An 8253-nucleotide genomic window follows, 5' to 3' on the forward strand; every position below is an offset into this window, starting at 1 on the left:
TGCCTTGCACTAGGCGGCTTCTGGTGGCCGAAAATCTGCGGCGACTTTTCGGAAATGGGTAGCGGGGAGTCCAGCCCCCGCAGCCGGGTCCCGCGCGGCCCCAAAGGACGGGGGACCCTCTTTCTCCTCCCGGGACGCTGCTGGTGTTTCTTTGAGCCCCTGGGGAGAAAGGTCAGCGGCTGCAGGCATCCGGGTGGGTGTGGTAGACAAAAGACGAGGGAACAGGGGTGACCGAGGGGCTGGATGAGCTGGAGGAACCAGCCGAAGGGGCCGCGCTGGGGCGCTGGTGCGCACAGGGGCTGGGGTGGCGCCTGCCAAGGCGGCCCCGCGACCAGGGCACCCACCGCCCTGAGCGTGGCTCGGCTGCCTCCACTTTCCAGCTGCTTTTGACTAGAGCCCTCCGCGAACCAAGGACCCTCAAAGCCGCGGCACCGGCGCACCTCCCCTCGCCGCACCCCAAACAAGCAGGGGAGGGTGTGGGGCGCCACCCCGTTCCATTTACCCGCTGCCCATCCCGGCCTCCTCACTGTACTCACCGAAAACTCGTGGAGCCTGGGAAGAGACTGCACCTCATCCTCAAGAGGCCGCCGGGGAGAAGGAGTCACCCCAGCCACCGAGGTGCGAAGGCAAGAGGAGGCAGCGGCTCCCTCCCCGGCGGGATCTTTGGTCTGGAACCAACACCCTCACCCACCTCCAGTGCAGGGAGGGCCGAGGGAGGCACTGAGATCTCAACACTGCCCTGGATCAAGGGTTGGGCTCATAGCTCCTTCCCTAATGAAGGAATCACTACTGAGTGTGCCTGAGACCCCACACATGGTGCCTTTTAACCCTCATTGCCAAGATATTTATTACCCGCGTGTATCAAGTGATAACACCTGCTGGGGGAGAGGGTCGTTCAATTCGATTTACTCAGAAGTCCTACAGCTAGTGCGAGGCAGTGTTGGAATTTGCAGGTCTAATTTCAAAAGTTATATTTAATGCCTAATAGTCCCATTAAGATTGGATGGAACTTCTGATGGAAATGTAAACTAGTACAACCACTAAGGAGAACAACGGTATGGATGTTCCTTGAAAAACTAAAAGTGGAGTCACCATTTGATGCAGCAACCCACACCTGGGCACATATCTGAAGAAAACTCCGATTCGAAAAGATAATGCACCCCAGTGTTCATAGCAGCACCATCTGCAATAACCAAGACCTGGAAATAAAGTAAATGGCCACTGACAGATGAATGCACACAGGGCATAGTGCATACCTATGGAATACTACTCGGCCATGTGGAAACTAAATTAATGACACAAATGACCTTATTTGCAAAACAGAAACAGACTCACAAACCTAGAAAATTTATGGTTACCAGAGGAGAAAGGGGGTGGAGAAGGGACGCATTAGGAGTTTGGGATTAGCAGATACAGAGGACTACATGTAAAATAGATAAACAACAAAGTTGCATAAAACAGATAATAAGATCCTACTGTTTAGCTCAGGGAATTACATTCAATATCCCAGTTTAAAAAAGAAAAAACATATTGGAGAAGAATATGAAAAAGGATGGTGGGATGTATACGTATGTGTACTTATGTGTCTGTTTTTATAAATAAATTACTTGCTGTATACCAGAAACACAACATTGGAAATCAACCAGACTTCAATTAAAAAAAAAAAAGGCATTGGATATAACTTGTCTGAGAAAAATCAGTCGTTTTAATAAAGTTTCTAAATGAAATAGTAATATGGTCTCAAGTTTCATTTCTGTAACTATGATTTACACTGTAAACTATTGATACAGAAAGTTTTTAGAAACTGGATGTAACTTTTTTTTAATGGCTGCATCCACTGCATATGGAAGTTCCCAGGCCAGAGACTGAATCTCAGCCACAGCTGGGGCACCCTCAGATCCTTTACCCCACTGTGCCCACATGGGATCAAATCCATGCTTCCCCAGCAACTCAAGCCACTGCAATGCCAATCTTAACCCACTGCAACACAGCACGAACTCCAAAGGTAGCTTTTTTTTTTTAAAACCATTTTATTGAGGTATGACGGACACACAAACAAGTCATAAATATTTACCATAAGCAACTTCATCAGTTTGGAGATCAGCATACACTGGCAAAACCACAAGCTATGCCACAAAAACACATCACCTCCAAAAGTTTTCTTTCACACGCACACCCCTTGTTGTTGTTGCTTGCATGTGGCGAGTACACTTCACGATCTCACTTAGCAAAATGTTTAAGTCTAAAACAGTACTGTTAACTACAAGCACCAGGGAGGACTAGAAGCTGGAATGGGACAGAAAAGAGAAGGGGTGGTGCCACAGAGGCTTCCCCTCTGGGGTCATCTCGAGCTTTGTTTCAATCGAAAGCCACTCCCTTCCGCCTCAGGACTTCTAGTCCTTTCTCTCTCGCCCCCAAGCACCACCATCACAGCTGAATCTTGTGAAATCTCTCTACGTACTCTTAACCGCCAAAGACTCCAGGCCTGGGCTCCTCAAGCTTTGGCGCAGCAGACAGCTGGTATCGGGGGTCGGGGAGTGAGAGAGTTGTCTTCAAGAGAGATGGGGCGGGGAAACATCCTGATTTTGCAAATTTTACACTCCCCGAAAACGCGAGTCTCCTTAGCGTCAAGATGAGCCTTCCTCAGACTCCAACCAAAGAATGTTCAACGATCTGCATGTTCCTTTCCCGGCGTATCCTTTTTGAGGGAGGATGGAAAACACCCAACATCCGGGGAAGGAACATGCTCTTTGGAAGAGAATAAATGAAACTAAAGGCGAGGGGAGAACAGCAAACATCCCAAGCTCCTGCGGAGCTAAATTTCGGCCGAAAGCTGCACCCCCGCAAGGAGCTTCCCCTTTCGTGAGAAGCCTCTGCACTCTGGCTTCGCCCGGTCACCCCCGCCCAGGCCTCTCCGAGCTCCGACGCTCGCCGCACACTACGTGACTCCCGGTGGCCGCACATCTGCGGCGACTTTTGGGAAATGGATGGTGGGGGGCCTATCCCCCGCACCCGGGTCCCGCGCGGCCCCAAAGGACGGGGGACCCTCTTTCTCCTCTCCGGGGCGCTGCTGGTTTTCTTGAGCACCCGGGGGAGAGAGGCCAGCGGCTGCAGGCATCCAGGTGGGTGGTAGACAGAAGCCGAGGGAACAGGGACCATCCAGGGGCGGGAGAAACCAGCCGAAGGCGCTGCGCTGCGGCGCTAAGCACGCGGGGGCTGGGGGGGCGCGGGCCAAGGCGGCCCCGCGGCCGGGGCGCCCACGGTCCTGAGTGTGGCTCGGCCACCTCCGCGTTCCAGTGCCCTTGACTAGTGCCCTTGACTAGTGCCCTCCGCGAACGAAGGACCTGTCCCAGCCCTTGAGAGCTTGGCGTCGCCTGCCAAGCCCCCCCACCAGACAGACAGACAGACACACACACCCCACCCCAAGGCTTCCTGTCTCAGTTTCCGGCCGCCCACCGGGAACCCACAACCGCAGCCCAGCGAACCCCTGCACCGGCGCACCTCCCCTCGCCGCACCCCAAACAAGCAGGGGAGGGTGTGGGGCGCCACCCCGTTCCTACTTACCCGCTGCCCATCCCGGCCTCCTCACTGTACTCACCGAAAACTCGTGGAGCCTGGGAAGAGACTGCACCTCATCCTCAAGAGGCCGCGGGGAGAAGGAGTCACCCCAGCCACCGAGGTGCGAAGGCAAGAGGAGGCAGCGGCTCCCTCCCCGGCGGGATTGTAGGTCAGGGTCGTGGGTTAGAGCAGGGAGAGCCCCTGAGGCACTGAGATCTCAAACACTGCCTTGGATCCAGGGTTGAGCTCAGAGCTCGGTTCCCTAATCAAGGAATCCCTACTGAGTGTGCCTGAGACCCTACATATGGTGCCATTTAATCCTAACCAGTAAGAAATTTATTACCCGCGTGTATCAAGCGAGAACACCTGCTGGGAAGAGGGTAGTTCAATTTCATTTACTCAAAGTCCTGCAGCTGGTGAGAGGCAGCGTTGGCATGTCCAGGTCCAGTTCCAGAAGTTATATTTAAGGCGTACCAGTCCCTGTGGTAACCCTTTTTAGTAGTACAGAGACAATATGCATCCATTGCGAAAAACATGAAAAAGGAAAACAGACTCAAGAATAAAAGTCAATCACCTGCAATTGCAACCAGTACTTACATCACTCTTAGTTGACATTTTCCTATCTTTATCTCACATACAGGCATATTTGTGGAAATGCATGTAATACATATGTTTACAAAATCAAGCTCACTCTCTGTATTTTGTGCCATTAGCACTTAACACTACATAAGGGTCAGCTTTGACCTTTTATCTTTTTCTAGGATTTTTTTTTTTATTTCACATGGATTGGCAGCAGCAGAAAAACGGTTGAGACAGACACAAATTCCACGTTCCTTAAAATGCAATCATAGTTCATTAAAACTGCTCAGTGAACTAAAAGATTCAAGCAGTGAGTAAATTTGGTAAAGTGGCTTCCAGCAACCTATTTAGAAGACTCTTTATTTAATGATTTGTCTTTCATTAGGCAAACTGATCTAGGGAGAGGAGGAAAAGGAGGGAAAGAATAAGTAAAAGAGGAGTAGTTTTAAATGAATATTCATCAGCGATATAAAGGTGTAATGGAAACAAATGTTGGAGAGTGTAAGCCACATCTTGATTTTGAATGTTCTACTTTTGGTTTTCCCTGTGAAAGCAACTCCAGGACTTGCAGCTGGTAAGAAGGATCTGATGATGGAATGGCCCAATTTCCCCCTTAATTCCATCAATTCTGGCGTTTTAAATCAATGTCAATGTCAACCAAGACCAATGCCAGCCACGACTGCCCATAGAAACAGCAGACAAATGGAGTTCCTGCCATGGCACAGTGGGTTAAGAATGGGACTGCAGTGGCTCAAGTTGCTGCAGAGGTGTGGGTTCGATCCTAGTCCAAGGAGAATTGAGGCCTGTGGCTGAAGGGGGGGGGGTGGTCATCCAGCTTGAGGTAGTAAGGCAGTGCCCAATGGCCCAAAAGTTTCCTGGAGTAAGGCTAATGATGCCTCTCCACTGCAGAATTCCAACCCTGCTTTCTACAGGAAAAACACAGCTGAGCCATAGCTTCGGTCTCCAGTGAGACCTAAAGAAGCAGTGTACCTGGGCTAAGAGATAGGGTCAACTGTTCCAGCCTCTTAGGATGTCAAAAAATCAACAAAGGGCAGAATGGTGGGGAACTGGACCATCCTAGATGATGTTTTTCAAAGTTGAATTGACTCTAATGTGGGAAAGATGCGAGGCAGGAGAACTAAGCCCTCTCTCTGAGATCGACTTACATCTACTTATTTTCATTTTCTATTTTTGAACATCCCAATAAAAGGGAGTTTTTGTTTTGTTTTTTTCCTAAGTGCAAGTGAGCAAAAGTACAAGATCCTGAGCTCTGGGATTCAAACTCTCTGTGCAAATATGGGTCCCAACATTTACTAACTTTGGGTCAATATCATCTCTAAAACCTTGTTTTTTTCACCTGGAAAGTGAGGGCAAGTAAGAGCACAGATCTCCCTTGACTTATGATGGTGTTACACCCTGATAAATCCACTGTAAATTGAAAATATTGTAAGTCAAAAATGCATCGAATAGATCTCACCTACCAAACATCATAGCCTAGCCTACCTTACTGTGCTCAGAACACTTACATGGACCTACAGTTGAGCAAAATCATCTGACACAAATCATCTAACACAAATATTTATTCTATAAGAAAGTGTTGAGTTTCCATTGTGGCTCAGCAGGTTCCGTGAGGATGTGGTTTTAATTCTGGCCTTGCTCAATGGGTTAAGGATCCATGTTGCCACAGCAGGTCACAGCTGTAGCTCGGATACAGTGTTGCTATAGCTGTGGTGCAGACCACAAGTGTAGCTCTGATTTGACACCTAGCCCTGGGAACTTCCATGTGCCAAAAGTTTGACTGTAAAAAGGAAAAAAAAATGAAAACAAAGCCCAAAGGATGGGATAACATTTTCAAATCATCTAACAACAATCTAGTATATCTAGAATATGTTTTCTAATAACTAAAAGAATAAAGTGATGAACAACTCATACTAAAATTGAAAAAAAGAATGGTTGTATGGGTACAGGATGCTTGTAAGTCTATCTGTTTTCTCCCGTGATCTCATGACTTGGAGCTGCAGCTGCCACTCCCAACATAAAAAGAGTATCGTATGGCATATCACTAGCCCAGGAAGAGATCAAAATTCAAAATTCAGAATGTGGTCTCTAAAGAATGTTTATCACTTTTGCACCATCAAAAAGTCAAAAAATTGTGTCAGACCACTGTAAGTTGGAGACCATCTGAACCTGCCTCAGAGTTAACAGGTGAAGTGCTTTCCAAAATGCCTACAACAAAAAAAGTACTCAATAATTGTCTATTGTTATTTTTTAAGGTAGAAACTTACCAGCAAGGAAGAACAAGTGCCAAAAAGAAAAAGAGTGGCTGTTCAAGAGTTTTTGTGTCTTCTTGCTGTAAAAGGATTATTTTGACTTTTTAAATCAAATACCTGGTGAAATTATAATTCTAATACTCACAGTTAATTTCTAATTCTCTGCTTTCAGAAACATTGATGGACACAAATATAGTTTTCCTCCATCTTGCATATAGATTGATCACACCTTTTTCCTATGTTTAATGGACTAACTCTGTCCACTAACTCTGTCCATTAAACCTAAAAATTCAATTAACAGACGCAAGAGTCTGCTTTGTGCTGGGCACTCAGAAAATGAATGAGGTCTGGTTCCCATTTTCCTTACTCTCTCAGTCTAGTTGGAGAGCCAGACAAGGACCCCATAGGGTTGACTTTAAGCCCAAAAAGACCATGCTTAATGCTCATGACATCTTCGATAGTGGCTCATATTTTATGAGTATAAAAGATATTTTTAACCTAAGAATTTAGAAAACAGAGGGAATCCAAGAAGGCAGTTTAGACCCCACAAAATGACAGCGATTAGAAACTTTGGCAATTGGGAGGGGGGGCAAGACAGTGGTATAGGAAGACCCGGAACACACCACCTCCCACGGACACACCAAAACTGTAACTACTTACAGAGCAGCTATCTAGGAGAACAGCCTGAAGAATAATTGAGAAAACCTTCCACAACTCAAGACATAAGGAAGGAACCACAATGAGATGAGTAGGAAGGGCAGAGTCAAGGTATAGAAACAGCAACCCACACCCCTGGGTCAGCAACCCACAAATGGGAGGATAATCAATCATCCAAGGAGCAAGGGGTCCGAGCCCCACATCAGTCTCCCCAGCTCAGGAATGCTGCACTAAGAACCCTCCAGAAGGTCTGGCTTTGAAAATGGGGGTGGGGGTGTGGAGGTATTTTCAGGAGCTGGAGGATTAAAGAAACACAGTCCACTCTTAAAGGGCACACACAAAAATCTCACATGCTCCAAGGCCCAGAGCAGAGGCAGTAGGTGTGTGGGTCAGACCCACTTGCTGCTCTTAAAGAGCCTCCCAGAGAGGCAGGAGGCAACTGGGACTCCCCTTGAGGGTGGAGATGCTGGTGGTGACCTGACCATTTGGGGGGAGCTCATTCTATGGTGATAACACCAGCGCTGGCAAGCAGCATTTGGAATCCTCCTTCTAGCCTATTAGCAATACACTCTTTGACATCAGTCTTAGCAATGTGGTTTTGGATCGGTCTCCTCAGGCAAGGGAAGTAAGAGCACAATTAAAACAACGGAGCTACATCAAACCAAAAAGCTTTTGCAAGCTGTAACAAAATGAAAAGGCTGCCTATGAATGGGAAAAGATAACTGCAAACAATATCTCTGATAAAGGGTTAATATCCAAAATATACAAAGAACTCGTACCACTCAACATTAAAAAACAAACAAACAAACCAACAACAACAACAAAAAAAACCTGATTTACAAATGGGCAAAAGATGGGAATTCCCCTTGTGGTCCAGTGGAAATGAACCCGACTAGGAGCCATGAGGTTGTGGGTTCGATCCCTGGCCTCACTCGGTGAGTTAAGGATCTGGCGTTGCCATGAGCTGTGGTGTAGGTTGCAGACGAGGCTCCGATCTGGCATTTCTGTGGTTGTGGTGTAGGCTGGTGGCTACAGCTCCTAGCCTGGGAACCTCCATATGCTGTGGGTTTGGCCCTAAAAAGACAAAAAAAAAAAAAAAAAAAAAAAAGGCAAAGAATCTGAATAGACGTTTCTCCAAAGATATATAGATGGCCAACAGACATGTGAAAAAATGTTCAACATCACTGAT

The 8253-nt window shown here is 47.3% G+C and overlaps 1 pseudogene across 3 annotated transcripts in view; it reads right to left on the reverse strand.

The window, feature by feature from the left end:
- The window catches only part of LOC106506477, an 81433-nt pseudogene extending 75624 nt beyond the window's left edge, over positions 1–5809 (reverse strand). For 2 of the 3 annotated variants that reach the window (XR_002339591.1, XR_002339593.1), the window contains exons 1-2: positions 537–1797; positions 4–159 (exon numbers count right to left, since the gene is read on the reverse strand). The product of XR_002339591.1 is annotated as an uncharacterized LOC106506477, transcript variant X1 (transcript). Of the gene's footprint in view, positions 1–3; positions 160–536; positions 1798–3598 lie in introns of those variants that run through there. The other variant, XR_002339592.1, reaches the window with a different exon arrangement.

This window comes from Sus scrofa, chromosome 16 (genome assembly GCF_000003025.6).
Source record: "Sus scrofa isolate TJ Tabasco breed Duroc chromosome 16, Sscrofa11.1, whole genome shotgun sequence".
In the NCBI taxonomy this organism is placed as follows: domain Eukaryota; kingdom Metazoa; phylum Chordata; class Mammalia; order Artiodactyla; family Suidae; genus Sus; species Sus scrofa.